Source organism: Giraffa tippelskirchi, chromosome 10 (genome assembly GCF_054371585.1).
Source record: "Giraffa tippelskirchi isolate mGirTip1 chromosome 10, T2T-mGirTip1v1.2.pri, whole genome shotgun sequence".
Classification (NCBI taxonomy): Eukaryota; Metazoa; Chordata; class Mammalia; order Artiodactyla; family Giraffidae; genus Giraffa; species Giraffa tippelskirchi.
Window position 1 is genome coordinate 72,964,427 of NC_137284.1, and position 23,099 is coordinate 72,987,525.

General features: G+C 37.2%; 1 long non-coding RNA gene across 1 annotated transcript in view; it reads right to left on the bottom strand.

The window, feature by feature from the left end:
• Positions 1 to 20,467: 20,467 nt before the first annotated feature.
• Positions 20,468 to 23,099, bottom strand: part of LOC145524784 (uncharacterized) — a 211,193-nt gene continuing 208,561 nt past the window's right edge. Inside the window, exon 3 of the long non-coding RNA XR_014067837.1 lies at positions 20,468 to 22,226. This is a non-coding gene — a long non-coding RNA (uncharacterized LOC145524784). The remainder of the gene's footprint in view (positions 22,227 to 23,099) is intronic.

Consider the following 23,099-nt stretch of genomic DNA (forward strand, 5'->3'; position numbering starts at 1 on the left):
TACTACCACAAAAAAAGAAAAATTAAGAATACTCAAGCAATAATTGAATCACTTTGCTACATACCTGAAACTAACACAACATTGTAAATCAAATATACTCCAATATAAAATAAAAAAATTTTTAAATAATTTAAAACGAATAGTCAAGCAGAACTTTAAGCATAAACAGTATTTTCTACAGAGAGTAATGATGGAATGGACTGAGGTTAAATGAGCTGAGATGTGTTATGAGACCTCAGAAATTTTAACAGTAAAGTATTCATTTTAATAGAGTCATAAGGACTGGACTAAATGGAATAATAAATAGAATAGCATAATTGTTAAGAATGTGGCCTCCTGCATTGGGTTTTGAATCCTGGCTCTGCAGAACGTATTAGATGTATGCCTTGGGCAAGACTCTTCAATACTATGTGTCTTAGTTTTCTTAGCTATAAAATGATATTTTAATAAAACTTTCTTCAAAGGTTTACTATGAGTATTAATAACTTAATAATTATTTAATTAGTGAATAAGTGTAAAGTTCTTGAAATAGTACTTAGCACCCAGTAAGCATTCAAGAAATACTAGTTATTATTAGCAGACATGCAGGATAGTAAAAAGAACTGCAAACTGTAAGTTAGGCATTAGGCTATGGCTCTTCAACTAGTTAAATTCCCAAGATCTCATATCAGCCAACTGTAAAATGAAAGAGTTGGGTTAGATGATCTCTAAAGTTCCTTTTAACTTTTTAAAAATACTGTTTTATGGTATGGAAACACAAAAGAATAGTCAAAACAATCTTAAGAAGGAAAAATGGAGCTAGAAGGTCAGTATTCCTGATTTCAGAATATACTACAAAGCTATAGTAATCAAAACAGTATGGTAGTGTGACAAAAACAAAATATAGATGAATGGCCACAGGATAGAAAGTCTAGCAATAAATCCATGCACCTATTGTCACCTAATCCTTGACAAAGGAGGCAGGAATATATAATGGAGAAAAGACAGTGTCTTTAATAAGGGGTGCTGTGAAAATCAGACAGCTACATGTAAAATAATGAAATTAGAACACTCCCTAATACTATACACAAAAATAAACTCAAAATGGATTAAAGAGCTAAGTTTAAGATCAGATACTATAAAACCCTTAGAGGAAAACACAGAACACTCTGCCTATAAATTATAGCAAGATCTTCTATGATTCATTTAATGAAAATAAAAACAAAAATAAACAAAAGGGACCTGATTAAACTTACAAGCTTTTGCACAGCAAGGAAAGCTATAAATAAATCAAAAAGACAACCTTCCAAATGGAAGAAAATATTTGCTAATGAAGCAACTGACAAGGGATTAATCTTCAAAATATACAAACAGCTCATGCAGCTCAATACCAATAACAAACAACCCTATCAAAAAACGGGTGGAAGATCTAAATAGACATTTCTCCAAAGAAGACATACAAATGGCTAAAAAAATCACATTAAAAAATGTTCAATGTCAGGAATTATTAGAGAAATGCAAATCAAAAATACAATGAGATATCACCTCACACTGATTAGAATGGCCATCATCAAAAATCTACAAACAATAAATGCTGGAGAGAGTGTAGAGAAAAGGGAACCCTCCTATGCTGTTGATGGGAATGTACCCTGCTATAGCCACTATGTAGAACAGTAAAACTAAAAATACTAAAAATAGAGCTACCATATAATCTAGCAATCTCACTTCTGAGTATATACCTGAAGAAAATCACAATTCACAAGGACACATGTACCCCCAAAATTAATTGTAGCACTATTTACAATAGCCAGGACGTAGACCAAACTAAATTTCCATTGACAGAGAAATGGATAAAGAAGATGCATATATGTATATGTGTAATATACATATATACAATATATATATTGTATATATATTACTCAGTCATAAAATATGAAATAATGCCATTTGCAGCAATATGGATGAACCCAGATATTGTCATACTAAGTGAAATCAGAAAGACAAATATCATACAATATTGCTTATATGTGGAATCTAATTGTTACAAAGAACTTATTTGCAAAACAGAAATAGAGTCACAGGTATATAAAACAAATTTACGGTTACATGGGGGAAAGGGAGGGAGGGATAAATTGGGAAATGAGGACTGACATATACACACTACTACTATATATTAAACAGACAACTAATAAATACCTACTACATAACACAGGGGACTCTACTCAATACTCTGTAATGATGTATGTGGGAAAAGAACTTTAAAAAGAGTAGGTATGAGGCGGGGCTAAGATGGCGGAGGAATAGGACGGGGACACACACACGCCAGATTTGCAGTGTTCCTTCCTCCCCACAGCACCATTGAACAAGCGAACCTAAAGAGATCACATCCACCGCTTTGTTGCAGGGCGGAAATTAGATACTGAAGAGATCTCCAAACAGAAGCCAAATAAACAGAGGGAAGCGCTTTGGAAGGGACAGGCAAACAGATTAAAATCCCTGTAGTTAATACCGACTGCATTGAAAAGGACCTATAGATCTTGAAAAGTATAAGCAGGAATAAGGATCCATCTGAAACTGAGCAGATCCCACACTGCTCACAACAGCTCCAGAGAAAGTCCGGGATATATATATTTTTTTACTATTATTATTATTTTTTTTTTTAATTTTTTTTTTAATTAAAAAAATTTTTTTCTCTTCTTTCCTTTTTCTTCAAGTCCTCTATTACACCTTTAAATTTCATTTTCATAACCCACTATCAACTTGCAAAAAAAAAACACCCTATTTTTGAAGCAAACTACATACATATATCTTATACCTTTTGTGTTTTCTTTTTTTAATGTTTTTTTTCCTGTTTTACTTTTTTTTACTGTTTCTTTTTTTACTGTTTTACTGTTTTTTTTTTCTTTTTACACTGTTTCCTTTTTTCTTTTTTTTTTTATATTGTAAGTTTTATAAGAGTCTAACCTCTACTCTAGATTTTTAATCTTTGTTTTACATATTTGATATCAATTTTGTACATTTAAGAACCCAATCTTTAGGACCCATTTTTACTCAGGAGTGTGATCACTGGCCTGATCACTCTCTCCCCCTATTGATGCTCTTTCTTCTCCCCCAGGGAACCTCTATCTCCCACCCTCCTCCTTCTCTCCTCAACCCAATTCTGTGAATCTCTGAGGGTGTTCTGGGTACCGGAGAACACTTCAGGAACAGGATACTGCCCAGATCTCTCTCTCCCCTCTTGATTCCTCCCTTTCTACTCATGCTCACCTCTATTACCTTCCTCCCCCCTCTCTAGGTATCTCTGTGAACCACTCTGAGGGTTCCAAACGTGGAAAGCACAGAGGGAAGTGCTTACTGGCTAGATTGCTCTCTCCACATTTGAATTCCCCTCTTCCCCTCCTGGTCACCCCAACCCCCCCCACCTCATCTCTCCATGTAACTCAGAGAACCTTTCTGGGTATCCCTCACTGTGGAGAATCTTTTCACCATTAACCTAAAAGTTTTATTATTGAGGCTGTATGGAAGGAGAAGTCTTGAGGCTACTGCAAGAATAAGACTGAAAACCAGGGGCAACATTAATTAATAAGAGACCATCCAATAGCCTCCATATATACACTGAAACCAAGCTCCACCCAAGAGCCAATAAGTTCCAGAGCAAGACATACCACGCAAATTCTCCAGCAACGCAGGAACATAGACCTGAGCATCAATATACAGGCTGCCCAGAGGCACACCAAATCCATAGACATCTCAAAAATTAATACTGGTCACTCCATTGCACTCTAGAGAGCAGAAATCCAGCTCCACCCACCAGAACACCGACACAAGCTCCCCCAACCAGGAAGCCTTGACAAGCCACCTGTCCAACCCCAACCGCAGTGAGAAACCTCCATAATAAAGAGGAACTTCATACTACCAGAATACAGAAGGGCCACGCCTAACACACCAATCTAAACAAGATGAAAAGGCAGAGATATACTCAGCAAGTAAAGGAAAATGAGAAATGCCCACAAAGCCAAACAAAAGAGGAGGAGATAGGGAATCTATCTGAAAAAGAATTTAGAATAATGATAATAAAAATGATCCAAAATCTTGAAAGCAAAATGGAGTTACAGATAAATAGCCTGGAGACAAAGATTGAGAAGATGCAAGAAATGTTTATCAAGGACTTAGAAGAAATAAAAAGGAGTCAATATAGAATGAATAATGAAATAAAGGAGATAAAAGACACTCTGGAGGGAACCAACAGTAGAATAACGGAGGCAGAAGATAGGATAAGTGAGGTAGAAGATAGAATGATGGAAATAAACGAAGCAGAGAGGAAAAAAGAAAAAAGAATCAAAAGAAATGAGGAAAACCTCCGGGACCTCTGGGACCTCTGGGACAATATGAAACGCCCCAACATTCGAATCATAGGAGTCCCAGAAGAAGAAGATAAAAGGAAAGGCCATGAAAAAATACTCGAGGAGATAATAGTTGAAAATTTCCCTAAAATGAGGAAAGAAATAGTCACAGAAGTCCAAGAAACCCAGAGAGTTCCAAACAGGATAAACCCAAGGCGAAACACCCCAAGACACATATTAATCAAATTAACAAAGATCAAACACAAAGAACAAATATTAAAAGCAGCAAGGGAAAAACAACAAATAACACACAAGGGGATCCCCATAAGGATAACAGCTGATCTTTCAATAGAAACCCTTCAGGCTAGAAGGGAATGGCAGGACATACTTAAAGTAATGAAAGAGAATAATCTACAACCCAGATTACTGTACCCAGCAAGGATCTCATTCAGATATGAAGGAGAATTCAAAAGCTTTATAGACAAGCAAGAGCTGAGGGAATTCAGCACCACCAAACCAGCTCTCCAACAAATGCTAAAGGATCTTCTCTAAACAGGAAACACAGAAAGGATGTTTCAACACGAACTCAAAACAACAAAGTAAATGGCAACGGGATCATACTTATCAATAATTACCTTAAATGTAAATGGGTTGAATGCCCCAACCAAAAGACAAAGGCTGGCTGAATGGATACAAAAACAAGACCCCTATATATGCTGTCTACAAGAGACCCACCTCAAAACTAGGGACACACACAGGCTGAAAGTGAAGGGATGGAAAAACATATTTCATGCAAACGGAGACCAAAAGAAAGCAGGAATACTCATTTCAGATAAAATAGACTTTAAAATAAAGGATGCGAAAAGGGACAAAGAAGGACACTACATAAAGATCAAAGGTTCAATCCAAGAAGAAGACGTAACAATCGTAAATATATATGCACCCAACATAGGAGCACCACAATATATAAGGCAAATACTAACAAGTATGAAAGGGGAAATTAACAATAACACAATAATAGTGGGAGACTTTAATACTCCACTCACGCATATGGATAGATCAACTAAACAGAAAATTAACAAGGAAACACAAACTTTAAATGATACATTAGACAAATTAGATTTAATTGATATTTACAGGACTTTGCACCCCAAAACAATCAATTTTACCTTTTTCTCAAGTGCACATGGAACTTTCTCCAGGATAGATCACATCCTGGGCCATAAATCTAGCCTTGGTAAATTCAAAAAAATTGAAATCATCCCAGCCATCTTCTCTGACCACAATGCAGTAAGATTAGACCTCAATTACAGGAAAAAAACTATTAAAAATTCCAACATATGGAGGCTAAACAACACGCTTCTGAATAACCAACAAATCACAGAAGAAATCAAAAAAGAAATCAAATTATGCATAGAAACGAATGAAAATGAAAACACAACAACCCAAAACCTATGGGACACTGTAAAAGCAATACTAAGGGGAAGGTCCATAGCAATACAGGCGTACCTCAAGAAACAAGAAAAAAATCAAATAAATCAACTAACTCTACACCTAAAGCAACTAGAGAAGGAAGAAATGAAAAACCCCAGGGTCAGTAGAAGGAAAGAAATCTTAAAAATTAGGGCAGAAATAAATGCAAAAGAAACAAAAGAGACCATAGCAAAAATCAACAAAACTAAAAGCTGGTTTTTCGAAAAGATAAACAAAATTGACAAGCCATTAGCCAGACTCATCAAGAAACAACGGGAGAAGAATCAGATCAACAAAATTAGAAATGAAAATGGTGAGATCACAACAGACTCCACAGAAATACAAAGGATCATAAGAGACTACTACCAACAGCTATATGCCAATAAAATGGACAACTTGGAAGAAATGGACAAATTCTTAGAAAAGTATAACTTTCCAAAACTGAACCAGGAAGAAATAGAAGATCTTAACAGACCCATCACAAGCACGGAAATCGAAACTGTAATCAGCAATCTTCCAGCAAACAAAAGCCCAGGACCAGAAGGCTTCACAGCGGAATTCTACCAAAAATTTAGAGAAGAGCTAACACCTATCCTACTCAAACTCTTCCAGAAAATTGCAGAAGATGGGAAACTTCCAAACTCATTCTATGAGGCCACCATCACCCTAATTCCAAAACCAGACAAAGATGTCACAAAAAAGGAAAACTACAGGCCAATATCACTGATGAACATAGATGCAAAAATCCTTAATAAAATTCTAGCAAACAGAATCCAACATCATATTAAAAAGATCATACATCATGACCAAGTGGGTTTTATCCCAGGAATGCAAGGTTTTTTTAACATCCGCAAATCAATCAATGTAATACACCACATTAACAAATTGAAAGAAAAAAACCATATGGTTATCTCAATAGATGCAGAAAAAGCCTTTGACAAAATTCAGCATCCATTTATGATAAAAACCCTCCAGAAAGCAGGAATAGAAGGAACATATCTCAACATAATAAAAGCTATATATGACAAACCCACAGCAAACATTATCCTCAATGGTGAAAAATTGAAAGCATTTCCCCTAAAGTCAGGAACAAGGCAAGGATGCCCACTCTCACCACTACTATTCAACATAGTTTTGGAAGTTTTGGCCACAGCAATCATAGCTGAAAAAGAAATAAAAGGAATACAGATAGGAAAAGAAGAAGTAAAACTCTCACTGTTTGCAGATGACATGATCCTCTACATAGAAAACCCTAAAGACTCTACTAGAAAATTACTAGAGTTGATCAATGAATATAGTAAAGTTGCAGGATATAAAATTAACACACAGAAATCCCTTGCATTCCTATACTCCAATAATGAGAAAACAGAAAGAGAAATTAAGGAAACAATACCATTCACCATTGCAACAAAAAGAATAAAATACTTAGGAATATATCTACCTAAAGAAACAAAAGACTTATATATAGAAAACTATAAAACACTGATGAAAGAAATCAAAGAGGACACAAACAGATGGAGAAATATACCGTGTTCATGGATTGGAAGAATTAATATAGTGAAAATGAGTATACTACCCAAAGCAATCTATAGATTCAATGCAATCCCTATCAAGCTACCAATGGTATTTTTCACAGAACTGGAACAAATCATCTCACAATTTGTATGGAAATATAAGAAACCTCGAATAGCCAAAGCAATCTTGAGGAAGAAGAATGGAACTGGAGGAATCAACCTGCCTGACTTCAGGCTCTACTACAAAGCCACAGTCATCAAGACAGTATGGTACTGGCACAAAGATAGAAATATAGATCAATGGAACAAAATAGAAAGCCCAGAGATAAACCCACGCACATATGGACACCTTATCTTTGACAAAGGAGGCAAGAATATACAATGGAGAAAAGACAATCTCTTTAACAAGTGGTGCTGGGAAAACTGGTCAACCACTTGTAAAAGAATGAAACTAGAACACTTCTTAACACCGTACACAAAAATAAACTCAAAATGGATTAAAGATCTAAACGTAAGACCAGAAACTATAAAACTCCTAGAGGAAAACATAGGCAAAACACTCTCCGACATAAATCACAGCAGGATCCTCCATGACCCACCTCCCAGAATATTGGAAATAAAAGCAAAAATAAACAAATGGGACCTAATTAAAATTAAAAGCTTTTGCACAACAAAGGAAACTATAAGCAAGGTGAAAAGACAGCCTTCAGAATGGGAGAAAATAATAGCAAATGAAGCAACAGACAAACAATTAATCTCAAAAATATACAAGCAACTTCTGCAGCTGAATTCCAGAAAAATAAACGACCCAATCAAAAAATGGGCCAAAGAACTAAACAGACATTTCTCCAAAGAAGACATACAGATGGCTAACAAACACATGAAAAGATGCTCAACATCACTCATTATTAGAGAAATGCAAATCAAAACCACAATGAGGTATCATTTCACACCAGTCAGAATGGCTGCTATCCAAAAGTCTACAAGCAATAAATGCTGGAGAGGGTGTGGAGAAAAGGGAACCCTCTTACACTGTTGGTGGGAATGCAAACTAGTACAGCCACTATGGAGAACAGTGTGGAGATTCCTCAAAAAACTGGGAATAGAACTGCCATATGACCCAGCAATCCCACTGCTGGGCATATACACCGAGGAAACCAGAATTGAAAGAGGCGCGTGTACCCCAATGTTCATCGCAGCACTGTTTACAATAGCCAGGACATGGAAGCAACCTAGATGTCCATCAGCAGACGAATGGATAAGGAAGCTGTGGTACATATACACAATGGAATATTACTCAGCCATTAAAAAAATACATTTGAATCGGTTCTACTGAGATGGATGAAACTGGAGCCCATTATACAGAGTGAAGTAAGCCAGAAAGAAAAACAACAATACAGTATACTAATGCATATATATGGAATTTGAAAGATGGTAACGATAACCCTATATGCGAGACAGAATAAGAGACACAGATGCATGGAACAATTTTATGGACTCTGAGGGAGAAGGTGAGGGTGGGACGTTCTGGGAGAATAGCATTGAAACATGTATATTATCGTATGTGAAACAGAACACCATTCCATGTTCGATGCATGAGACAAGGGCTCAGGGCCGGGGCAATGGGATGACCCAGAGGGATGGGATGGGGAGGGAGGTGGGTGGGGGGTCCAGGAAGGGGAACACATGTAAACCCATGGCTGATTCATGCCAATGTATGGCAAAAACTATTACAATATTGTAAAGTAATTAGCCCCCAACTAAAATAAATAAATTTATAAAAAAAAAATAAATAAATAAATGTAGTACTATAAAATCTTAAAAAAAAAAAAAAGAGTAGGTATATGTGTCTGTATAAGTGATTCACTTTACTGTACATCTGAAAGTAACACAACACTGTAAATCAATTACACTCCAACAAATTTTTTTTAAAAGTTTACGTAGCCAAAGTAAATGCTTCTGCAACAAATGTCAGTGGTCCATAGAAACTATATCTAATGTGTTCATTTTACTGTCAATTGTATTTTGAACATGTTTAAGAATAAATGCCTTTATAGGTAGAAATAATTGTCTTATTTTTTCAAGTTTTACTGAGATACAATTGACATATAACACTGCATTAGTGTGTACAATATAATGCTTTGATGTGTGTATATATTATAAAATGATTATCACACTAAGTTAATGTGTGTGGATGCTCAGTTGCTCAGTCATGTCTGTCTCTTTGCAACCCCATGGAATGTAGCCCGCTGCCCTCTCTGTCCATAGGATTTTTCAGGCAAGAACAGTGGAGTGGGTTGTCATTTCCTCCTCCAGGGGAACTTCCTCACTCAGGGACCGAATCTGCATCTCCTGCATCTCCTACATTGGCAGCAAATTCTTTACCACTGAGCCACCTGGGAAGCCCCTTACCACCACCGCCACCCCATACTAATCCTCCCTTCCTTTCTTGTCCAGATTTCTAGTTCACCCTGGCTAGGAGTAAACTGTGCAATTGAGGTTCCCCAGTCCTACTGTGGGATTCTCTCTTGGAGAAAGTTGTTCATGAGATAGGAATAAAGTTTCTCTCCTTTCCCCACAGAGGGAGAAAAGCCCTGGGGGTCAGTGGGTCTGAGGAATCAGCAGCAGCAGACTGGGCAGGGTGTGGAGGAAGGTGAGGCTGACTTACAGGAGGCCAGCTCCAGAGCTGAGAGCAATGGGGACCACAGGTAGAGAGGGGATGATGGCAGCAGCGACCAACAGTAATGACCTAGAGTCAGCCTCTTCCCCTCTACCTCTGGGGAAGGAGGTTCAGAAGCAAGCCTGGACTCCCTCCTAAACAAGGGAGCACAGCCCAAACACTGAGATACTGGAGATTGCTTTAAAGCTCTCTCATGAGCTGAGAACACTTGAGACACTGTGTGGGAGGTAGAGCCTCTCTTCCTGTGACTCTGTAGAGGCCCACCGTCACGTTTCTCCACGCTCTCACTTCCTCTGCTCTCTTCTTGTCAGTGCTCTTAACTTTGTCTTCCCATTGCCCTGAGGCAAATTCCTAGTTGATATCCAAGGTGAAACAAATCTAACTTTTTAGCCAATACTTGGATTCCTTAAGGTTTTGAGTTTACATAGGATATAATGGGAGAAGGCAATGGCACCCCACTCCAGTACTCTTGCCTGGAAAATCCCACGGACGGAGGAGCCTGGTAGGTTACAGTCCATGGGGTCGCTAGGGGTCAGACACGACTGGGCGACTTCACTTTCACTTTTCACTTTCCTGCATTGGAGAAGGAACTGGCAACCCATTCCAGTATTCTTGCCTGGAGAATCCCAGGGATGGGGGAGCCTGTCTATGGGGTCTCACAGAGTCGGACACGACTGAAGAGACTTAGCAGCAGCAGCAGGATATAATGAATTAAAAAGAAAAACATTTATCTGATAATTAATGCTCATTTTATATGTGACAAATAGCCATGACTATTTTTGTTAGAAGTTATATTGAAATAGTTCTTACTAAATTTAGATACAGAAAATATTTCTTAGCTCATCTAATATAGTATAAATATCATATGGGTAATGATAAATAGTGCAGAAATATGTTAATCACACTGAAATAATTATTAACACAATTCCTTTGTCAGTAGTCACTAGGCAACTAAAAACAAACATTAGTTCCCCCAAAGAAATCACTTACACTAAGCCCTACATCACCAAACTGAGGCTTAATCACAGTTTCGACTCTCCCAGATGTGGAATCTCAGACTCATCAGGACTCTTCTGATCACCAGCTCAGTTCAGTTGTTCCAGCATGTCTGACTTTTGCGACCCCATGGACTGCAGCACGCCAGGTTTCCCTGCCCTTCACTATCTCTTGGAGTTCACTCAAGCTCATGTCCATTGAGTTGGTGATGCCATCCAACCATCTCATCCTCTGTCATCCCCTCCTCCTCCTACCTTCAATCTTGCCCAGCATCAGGGTCTTTTCCAATGAGTCAGTTCTTCACATCAGCTGGCCAAAATATTGGAGCTTCAGCTTCAGCATCAGTCCTTCCAATGAATATTCATGGTTGATTTCCTTTAGGATTGACTGGTTTGATCTCCTTGCAGTCCCAGGGACTCTCAAAAGTCTTCTCCAACACCACCATTCAAGAGCATCAATTCTTCAGCACTCAGTTTTCTTTATGCTCCAACTCTCACATCCATACATGACTACTGGAAAAACCAGTAGTCATCACTTCTTATCACCATCACTTAGGTAATCTGTCTGGTAGACCCCCACCATCCCTTATAAAGAAAGTAACCTTCAATAATCAATCTGATTTTTCCTGCCTTGTACAACTTCCTTGTTCCTGCTCTCTTCGGCTGACAAAATCTCTTGCCTTGTAAAATTCTTTGCAGCTCCTTTGTATCTGCTAGACTGCATGCTACCTGTTTCATGAATCCCTGAATAAAACCAATACGATCTTTTAAATGTACTCGGATGAATTTTTTAAACCAACCATTAGTATTTTTAAAGATATAAAACTATTTCACAAACATTCTTTACCTGATTCTCATAACAACATCATAAGGTAAATAATTTTATTTTTATCTACATTTTCTACTTCAGGAAACTATTCCACAAATGTCAGGACTTTGGAAACAATTTTTATGCCTAGGCTGGGTACCTAGGCTTAGATCATTCATCAGGTCATTGGTAGAATCAGTACTTGAATTTCAGACTTGAAAATTTACTATTATTCAGTTTCAAGATCAGAATATTTTTCAATCACAAAAACATGAAGAATGATCAGTAATAAACTTGATTAGCTAATAAGTGTCATTACCTTTTGCATTTCAACTTCTACTTTCATTCTTACCAGCTGAATAAAATACTTTCCCTTGACTTCTTTAAGCGAAAAAGCTAACAGATATTACTCTTAGTCATAAAAATATCACCTTGGATTCTGCACAGTAAGAATTAGAATGGTATATTGTGAGCAATTAAATTAAGCCAATTATTTCAGGATAATATTTATTCTTTATATGTATTTTTTATGTTGGAATGATTCAAGTAATTTAAATATATATTTTAGAAGTAGAAAAACATTTCCCATAGGTTCTTTCTGACAAGAAAGAGTTTTATTTCTCATTTATGTTCACAGCTAACCCTTGAACAATTTGGGTATTAGGGGCACCAACCCTGCATTCAGTTCAAAGTCTAAACATAACTTAGAGTCAGCCTTCTGTGTCCCTAAATTCCTTGTATCTTCAGTTCTGTATCTGCATATTCAACCAGCTAAGCTTCTGTAGAACCATATTATCTGCTATTAAAATAACAAAACAAAAAACACTTGCATGTAAATAGACCCATGTACTTCAAACCTGTGTTGTTCAAGAATATAAGATTTGAAATACCTGATTAATGAATCCTAATGAGGCTTCCCAGGAAGCTCAGTGGTAAAGAATCTGCCTACCAATGCGAGAGATGTAAGAGATGCAGGTTTGATCCCTGGTTGGGGAAGATCCCCTGAAGTAGGAAATGGCAACCCACTGCAGTATTCTTGCCTGGAGAATCCCACGGACAGAGGAGCCTGGAGGGCTACAGTCCATGGGGTCACAAAGAATCAGACACAGCTTAGTGACTAAGCATACATAATGGCTTTGCAGACTTCTCTATCACCTGATCATAGGGATACACTTGCCTTCTGTTAGGATGTAATATTTACATCAAATGGATATATACATCATTTGTCTATTTTTCTCATTTGCTTCTGAGTTTGTAAGTTTTAGAGAGAATGTGGTGCGTCTATTGCACGTTGACCTACAATGGCTATGTTAGAAATTTCTGTGTACCTTTGGCCTTAATAACAAACATGATTAACTACCCTTAACCACTTTCAGAAAAGGAACTTCTGTTCCTTCATAATCAAGCATTTCAAATATACTGATACTGATGGCACTGTTCTCACATTTAGGTTCCACAGCTACATATCTAATGTGGCTTGGGCACAATGCTGCCCTCAACCCACACCTGCCATTGTCAAGGGCTAGGAGTTCATTCAGATGATTCTTGAACAACTGCAAAGGTGTTAATACTTCTTAGATTGATTAACAGCTTCCAAGACTAAGGATGGAAGAGTTTTGTCTCAAGGAAATGAACCAGGAGTTTCCCTATGGCAAACCAAACTCTTGTATAGTTGAATGATTTTTGATTCTACCCATAAAAATATCATCTTTTTCCAAATAGCTTTAAAAAGCTTTACTGGCAAAAGTAATATTTTTGGACATATTTGAGTATTAGAATTAGAATGCTTTTAAAACTGGAAGAAAAAAAAGACATTAAGAAAAAAATAGTTCTAAGCACAGATATAACTTGAAAAACATCTGAAGCTGGAGTGGAACTATCAAATAAGGACCATGAATTCATCTATAATACAGTCCATGGAGTCACGAAAGAGTCAGACACGACTTAGTGACTGGACAACAACAAAAACAAGACAAGTGGACTCTGAAGAAAATGAAAAAGAGTAGACTTATTATCGCTTTACTCTCTGAGCCACCAGGGAAGCCCCAAAACATTCCAAACCTCCTTATATTTGGAATAGGTTATTTCCATTCCTTTTAGTTTTAGCATAGCATTGAAAAAATGGAATGCAAGAAGACATTTGAGTTTATTTAAATATCATGCAATGCTATTTGCATTGTTTCTGAAATAAAGACAATTTTTATAATACATAAAGGACAGGAAACAAACTGCAAATAAAAGAATGAAATCCATGTGGAATAGCTAAGTCTGTGTGTGTGTGTGTGTGTGTGTGTGTGTGTGTGTGTGTGTGTGTGATTTGTCAAGCACATATTCTCCTTATGCTTTTGACTTGGATATTTTAAAAATGATGTAATTCATATGCTTTTCATTCATTTACACTTAAAGCATTAAAATATAGTTCAAATTATGTATTCGTGTACCATGAATCAATTTTTTTCTGTTGAAAATGTCTCTTTTCTTGAGTAAAAAAAATTCACACTAAATTAGAATCCAAAGTTGTTAATTCACAGCATCAACTCCTAGACTAGAATATACATATACGTATTCTCTTGACATGAGATGATTTTTGAAGTTTTACAAACAACCTCTGGCATAATTAAAATCAAGGTCTTGCCTTTTCTGTCATTATTAATGATCACTGTTATGGGATAAAATAATCACATAACAATCATTTCTACTTAGTACTTTTCACTATATCTACCTTAGCAGACTCTAGATTTAGAAGTTCTTCCTTTATGCCCTTATTCAAGTTTACAAAATAATTTTATTTTCGCCAAATACAGGAGACACTATCATATGCCCTAATATATCAAACAAAACACAAAACAGAACATAAAAAAACACAGTTTTATTTTTCATGAATGTACAAACTTACTTTACACACAGTATTATCCCTTGGTTTCCAGATCAGCTTCTTTTGTCTATTAACTAAAATGATTTCTATTTGCAATGATTCATGTCACTCCCCACCCACCAATAAAGGTCTTCACTGTCAAATTTTTGTGGAGAAAAAGCAAAAAGAGAAGAAAGATCACACTGTACCACTGGAAGCTAGATGTCATGGCCTTTGCTCTCAGCTATCATCAGATAGAGCTCCCAGAGTCACAGTGACTGACTATCTAAGGGGCTCCTATAACCCTAGAAGGGGAAGCTGCTGCTATGGCAGGTTCTGTGACAGCTTCTAATTCATCTTCCATGACACCAAATGCTGCTTATGATGGTAGCCTACTGGTGTTGACACTTGTTTTTGTATGCCATAGTTTAAAGAATCACACTATGAAATCGTTCCTGAATGTGCCTTGTAACACTTAGTCACAATAAGATCATTTACATCCCTATTTTTTTTTTTTTTTTTTGGTGAGAACATTATTTAAGTTCACCTCTTTCATGTGCTAAGACACTTCAGTAGTGTCTGACTCTATGCAACTATGCGACCCTGTGGACTGTAGCCTGCCAGCTGTCCATGGAATTTCCCAGGCAAGAATACTGGAGTGGATTGCCATTTCCTTCGCCAGAGGATCTTCCCAGCCCAGGGATTGAACTCGCATCTCTTATGTCTCCTGCATTTGCAGGCAGGTTCCTTAACACTAGTGCCACCTGGGAAGTGACCTCACCTCTCTCAACAAACTTCAGTTATACAATATTATCAACTATAATCACCATGTTATACATTAGATACTCAACTCTTATTCATCTTATAACAAAGTTTATACAATTTTACCAATCTCTTCCTATCTCCCTGATTCTCTGGCAATCACTTTTCTACTCTGTGTTCTAAGAGTTTGACTTTTCTTTTAGAATTCTACATATAAGTGCTATCATGTGGTAGTTGTCATTTTCTATCTGTTTTATTGGTATTTCACTTAGCATAAGGCCCTCCAGGTTCATCATTGTTGTTGCAGATGACAGGATTTCCTTCTTCAAGGCTGATTAACATTCCATTGTGTATATATGCCACATTTTCTTGATCCATTCATTCATGAAAAGACATGTTGTTTCTATTCCTGGGTTATTATGAATAATGCTATGAACATGGGAGTACAGATATATCTTGAAGATAGTCATTTCACTTGGTGGGACAGGTTATATATGTCCAGAAATGCAATTGCTGGATCAGATGGTGGTTCTATTTTTCACTTCTTCAGAAACGTTCATACTGTTTGCCATAGTGTACAGGGTTCCCTTTTTTTCCCACATCCATATTATTATCTCAGGTCTTTTTAATAATGGCTAACCATATATGGCACTTCTGATTTACATTTCTTGATGGTTAGTGATGTTCCAAGCCTTGGGCATCTGAATATATTCTTTGGAAAAAAATGTCTATTTGGGTCCTTTGCTCATTTTTTAATTGTTTTTTCTTTGCTACTGGGTTGTATGCATTTATTGAACATTTTGGATTAACCTGATTTTCTAGGTTGCCTTTTCATTGTGCTAATGGTTTACTTTGCTGTGCAAATGCTTTCAAATTTAACTCTGTTTATTTTTTCCTTTTGTTGTCCCCAAATATTCTTAAGATATCAGTGCATTAATACTCTTGAAGGTATGCAGTATTGCAGAGGGCTCAAGATACATTCTTGGTCCTCAGAACACAGAAAACATATTCTGCTTGTACTCTACAGCTTAGTGAGTTTAATTAAGATTATTACTTTCTGAGCTGCTTCATAAGTCACAAGTAAGTATACTTCCTGCTCCCTTGCCCATTTATTCAGTAGGATTATGGTAACATAGAACTGAATTTTCCTGAATCATATTTCAGTGTTTATTAAAGTGCCATAGTAATGTCTTATTAATAAAAAATAATATAAATAATCAGGATGTTATGAACTGAATTATGTTTCCCCAAAGACACATTCAAGTCCTAATACTTGGTACCTGTGACTGCAATCTTATTTAGAAATAGTCTTTGTGAATGTGTGCAAGTTAAAATGGGAGCAAGTTGAATTTGAAAATGAAAAGTGTTAGTTGCTCAGTCCTGTCCGACTCTTTGTGACCGTAAGGACTGCAGCCCACCAGGCTCCTCCGTCCACGGAGTTCTCCAAGCAAGAACACTGGAGTGGGTTACCATGCCCTCCTCCAGGGGATCTTCCCAAGCCAGGGATGGAATGTGTGTCTCCCACATTGCAGGCAGTTTCTTTACCATCTGAGCCACCAAGGAAGCCACACTGAGTTTGAGTGGGGCTTAATCCAACATGACTGGTGTCTTTAAAAGAGGAGGAAAATTTGTACATGAACCTAGAAACACAAAAAGGAGACTACCACACGAGGACAGAGACAGAAATCAAATGCTTGCGGCTAACTGCAACCGGAAGAATCAAGGAAGTATTTCTATGGAGGCTCTGGAAGGAACATGGCTTATCCCAACACCTTGATTTTGAGCTTCTAGCCTGTAAAACTGTGAGAGAACAAATTTCTATTGTTTTAAGCCACCCACGTTGTGGCACTCTGAGATACTCCAAGTAGCTTGAGATAGAAGTCTTTCAAACTTGTAGGAGAGCCCTGATGGCATATTACAGTAGCAGTATCTACTTCAGTGACTGTATTTGTAGTCATAAAAGTAAATAAGACTATGTTTTAAAAAGAAATGAATGTGTATTCTGCTGAGCTAAATTCCTACTGCATTATAGAGAAAATGTACAATCAGAAATAAAAATATTACTACCCAAACTCAATGTGGAATCAAGATTGCCGGGAGAAATATCAATAACCTCAGATATGCAGATAACACCACTCTTATGGCAGAAAGTTAAGAAGAACTAAAGAGCCTCTTGATGAAAGTGAAAGAGGAGAGTGAAAAAGTTGGCTTAAAGCTCAACATTCAGAAACCTAGGATCATGGCATCTGGTCCCATCACTTCATGGGAAATAGATGGGGAAACAGTAGAAACAGTGTCAGACATTATTTTGGGGGGCTCCAAAATCATTGCAGATGGTGATTGCAGCCATGAAATTAAAAGATGTTTACTCCTTGGAAGGAAAGTTATTACCAATCTAGATAGCATATTAAAAAGCAGAGACATTACTTTGTCAACAAAGATCTGTCTAGTCAAGGCTATGGTTTTTCCAGTGGTCATGTATGGATGTGAGAGTTGGACTATAAAGAAAGCTGAGTGCCAAAGAAGTGATACTTTTGAACTGTGGTGTTGGAGAAGACTCTTGAGAGTCCCTTGGACTTCAAGAAGATCCAACCAGTCCATCCTAAAGGAGATCAGTCCTGGGTGTTCATTGGAAGGACTGATGTTGAAGCTGAGACTCCAATACTTTGGCCACCTGATGCAAAGAGCTGACTCATTTGAAAAGACCCGGATGCTGGGAAAGATTGAAGGCAGGAGGAGAAGGGGACGACAGGGTATGAGATGGTTGGATGGTGTCACCGACTCAATGGACATGAGTTTGGGTAAACTCCGGGAGTTGGTGATGGACAGGGAGGCCTGGCATGCTGCGGTTCATGGGGTTGCGAAGAATCAGACACGACTGAGGAACTGAACTGAACTGAAATTCAATGTTGCAAAGTACCCTTCTCCAGAAACACCCTTCCAGGAAAGGCTGTCCTCCAAGCTTGCTGTTTGCTATACACTTTGCTGAAGGACTGCATAATATAAAAATCATGAGCAGATACTTGGTGTTTCTACAACTTTTTAGGTAAGGCTTTGTAATATGAAATAACTGGTGATAGATACTCAGGTTAAATAACAAATAGCTTTGGGTTTAGCTACTTGAGGGCAGGGGTCATTTTAGATAGATCTTGGTATCCCAAAGGCCCCACACAGTATCTTTCAGATGGTTGGTGCCAAAAAAACTATTTAAAAGTAGTATGCAGACATTAGATACATGTAAATGGTTGGCTGTACATGAAGAAGATAACCTGTAACTAAAAACTGAGTAGAAGCATTCATACTTTACATTTATGAAGATGACATTAAAATGTATAGAGATATTCATATACATTATTTAACTTAATTTTTAAAACATTTCTGTCCAATAGGTATTATTGTCTTTGTTTTATAGATAGGAAATTAAGGCTTAGGAAGTTTTCAATGATGTGCCCAAGGTCACATAGGTAGTGAATGGTGTAAAAATGGTAGGGTGGAATGACTCACAGTCCAAATCTCTGTGCCACACTCTGTGATGCATCATATACCACAATCACCTTCTGAGGAAATGCCATCTGAGGACTCAGACTATAGACTTCATTGCAAATGAGCCCAGAAACTATTCACCTCAACTGTTTCTATCACAATTTGTCCACTTTAAGTGGAGTTAATAATATTTGAAATCCCCTGTCTCATTTGAACAATATGAGTGGACATGTGTTGATGATTAAATCACACCAGAAACTGTTGAAAAGTATGGTCTCTGTTTTAAATCCAAGAAATTAGTTTTATAATTATATAACTAAAATTCTAACCAGATGGAATACCAAGTGAATTATGTTAACTAACTCTCTTCTTTCTCTCCCATTACAATTATACAAATTTCATGCTAACTTTATATATACTGTACTATTTTGGACATTCTTAACTAAAATACCAACTATCTTGTTAAATATTTTTAATGCCATCATCTATCATCACTTGATATATAAAGCGCATTGTAGTAGACTAGGTGCTTTAACTGCTCAGAATCTCTCTACATGAAGGAACAGCTCTACCAGCACATCATTGAAAATGATCACCATGGAGCCAGCCAGAAATCAATCAATCAAAAACTAACTGTAGGAGATCAGTCCTGGGTGTTCATTGGAAGGACTGATATTGAAGCTGAAACTCCAATACTTTGGCTACCTGATGCGAAGAGCTGACCCATTTGAAAAGACCCTGATGCTGGGAAAGATTGAGGGCAGGAGGAGAAGGGGATGACAGAGGATGAGATGGTTGGATGGCATCACCGACTCAATGGACATGGGTTTGGGTGGACTCTGGGAGATGGCGATGGACAGGGAGGCCTGGCATGCTGCTGCTCATGGGGTCGCAAAGAGTTGGAAACGACTGAGCGACTGAACTGAACTGAAGCATGCCCATAATAGAATTTAACCACTTTCTCACAAGTAAAACCATTCAGACTTTATAATCACACCCATCCTCCACCTCATAAGCCTTGCTAGAGAAGACAAAACAAGCCACACGTAACACTACTGAAGAGAACACCTAAACATGGTGAAGACAGTCAATTTCATGTTTTGTGTTTTTTACCCTCCCCCTCCCAGAAAAAGCCACAGAGAAATTAATGTGTTAAGAATGTAGTATTTATCCAGCTGAGGCTCTCTGTTTCCAATTGAACTTGGTTAAATTTATTGGTCATGACAAAGAAGTGAAAAGTCAAAGTGTTAGTCACTCAGTCATGTCTAACTCTTTGTGACCCCCACAGACCTCTGTGACCCCATTGTAGCCCACCAGTCTCCTCTGTCCAGGGGTTCTCCAAGCAAGAATACTGGAGTGGGTGGCCAAAATGAGACACTTAATGTGGCCTTGAATAATAACAAGATATAGTCTTGAAGAAACTGATAGACATTAGTAGGAATGTACTGATAAAAGTTTAACAGTCATCTCTCAAACAACAAGACAGTTCTGATTTGTGAAATTAGTCAGTTTTTATGGTATGAATATTACCACTATGCTTATTTTAAGTCACCAATGTCACATCAGTAAGCACAGAATTGGGAAGAGATGGATGGGCAAAACCAGTTATCACACCAGGACCCCATGGGCACAAGGAAGAAGAGAATCACCCCAAATGCCTGCTGTGTCTTCATTTCACTTGTGTCAAGTTCAAACTGTATTGGTGTAGGAAAAGGAAAAGGGAATTAATATTTATGAAATGGCTACTGTGAGCCAGACCCATTTAAAATGATGATCTCATTATACAAAGTTATGGGGGAGATCAACCAAGATAGTAGAATTGAGAGGCCTTGATGGTTGGATGGCATTACCAACTTGATGGACATGGGTTTGGGGTAAACTCCAGGAGTTGGTGATGGACAGGGAGGCCTGGCGTGCTGCAATTCATGGGGCCGCAAACAGTCGGACACGACTGAGCGACTGAATTGAACTGAACGCACTTCTGCTCACAAGCACTCCAAAATTACAACTATTTTCAGAACAAACAGCAGTAAAAAAAAATAAATACCAGAAACTACAACTAAAGACATAAAGAAGGAACTACTGAAAATAAGAAACATCTCAAATAAGCAAACTAACCTTACAATTGAAGGATCTAGAGAAAGAAGAAAAAACAAAACCCAAAGTTAGCAAAAGAAAAGAAATTATAAAGATCAGAACAGAAATACATGAAATAGAGACAAAAAGCAAAATAAAACAAAGACAAGAGAAAAGATCACCAAAACTATAAACGTGTTCTTTGAAAAGATGAACACAATGGATAACCTTTAACCAAAGGGGAGAGGGCCCAAATCAATAAAATCAGAAATGAAAAGGAAAAGTTGCAATTGACACCACAGAAATACAAAAGATCATAAGAAACCACTACAAACAACTATATGCCAATAAAATGGACAACCTAGAAGAAATGGCCTTCTAAATTCTTAGAAATGTACACTCTCCCAAGACTGCACCAGGAAGAAAAATACAATGTAAACAGACTAATTACTAGTACTGAAATTGAATCAGAAATTTAAAAATTCTCAACAAACAAAAGTCCAGGACAAGATGACTTCAGAGGTGAATTATATTAATACCAAATACTTAGAGAAGGGTTAACACTAAGCCTTTCTAAACTAATCCAAAAAATTACAAAGAAAGGAGCGTTTCTGAACTCATTCTATGAGGGTATCATTTCCCTGACACCAAATGCAGACAAAGATATAACAGCAACAACAAAAAAGAATTTTACAAGCCAATATCACTGATGAACGCAGATTCAAAATTCATCAAATTGAATCTAGCAATACATTAAAAGGATCATACACCATAATCAAGGGGGATTTATCCCAGGGATGCAAGGATTTAATATCCACAAATCAATCAATATGATACACCACATTGACAAACTTAAGAATAAAAACCATGTTGATCATCTCAACAGATGCAGAAAAAGCTTTTGATAAAACTCAACATCTATTTGTGACAGAAAAAAAAAAAGAACCTCTCCTGAAATTAACTAAATTTCTGCATGGATTCTTTTTTCTGATGAAAAACTTCTTTGAAATTCTGCCAGGTGAAAGAGTACAGATAATGGAAAGTCATTATCTTTATCATCATCAAGCTGTTATCATCTGAATGCTTATCTAAATTGAGGGCTATAGCAGCTTACAAGTGCTTACCTTTGGAGCACAGGTGTAAAAGGGTGAACTGGAAGCTTCTGCTGGTAGTCTAGTGTGGAGGTGTGGTCTGTATCCTTGTCAATGCTTCGTCTTTCACAGAGACTGATGCTGATATTTATAGAAGATTACTGGTCCCTGAAAGAAAGACAGTAAACAGCTAGAGCAGTTATGTTTCAAAAGTACTGATGGAACATGAGCACTTCCAAATTTCTACATGCAGATGAATTTTAATGTATTCAACAGCTCTTTTAGAAAATTATATCCTCATCATTAAAAGAAATACCCAAGTTATAACACTAAAATCATATAATTCTGAAATGGAGAATGCTAAGAGGACTCTTGGGACATACTCCTTTTTACAGATGAAGAGAGAATACTTTAATCAAAGCACTTTTCTTTCAAAAGAAAAGGCCGTTATTGGCTCCTAGAGAAGCAGCTGCAATTTCATCTCACAGCCATGTGGCACTGAAATTCAGAATATTTTTATTTTACAGAATTCTCACTCTAGTGTCTAATTCCACAAACAGCATTTCTCCCTACTGGCATAATCTCTATTTCACAAATTCGTAGTATATTCAGGTATCTAAATCATTAAGAATCGATGTGGAATGTACCCCAATATTCATTGCAACACTGCTTACAAGAGCTAGGACATGGAAGCAATCTAGATGTCCCTCAACAGATGAATAGATTAAAAAAAGTTGTGGTACATATATATAATGCAATATTACTCAGCCATAAAAAGGAATGCATTTGAATCAGTTCTGATGAGATGGATGAATCTAGAGCCTATTATACAGAGTGAAGTAAGTCAGAAAGAGAAAATTGTCTTACATTAATGCATATATATGGAATCTAGAAAGATGATACTAATGAACCTATTTGCAGGGCAGCAATGGGGAAACAGACATAGAGGGCAGACATGTGGACACAGTAGGGGAAGGAGAGGGTGGGATGAATTGGGAGTAGCACTGAAATATATACATCACCATTTGTAAAACAGATAGC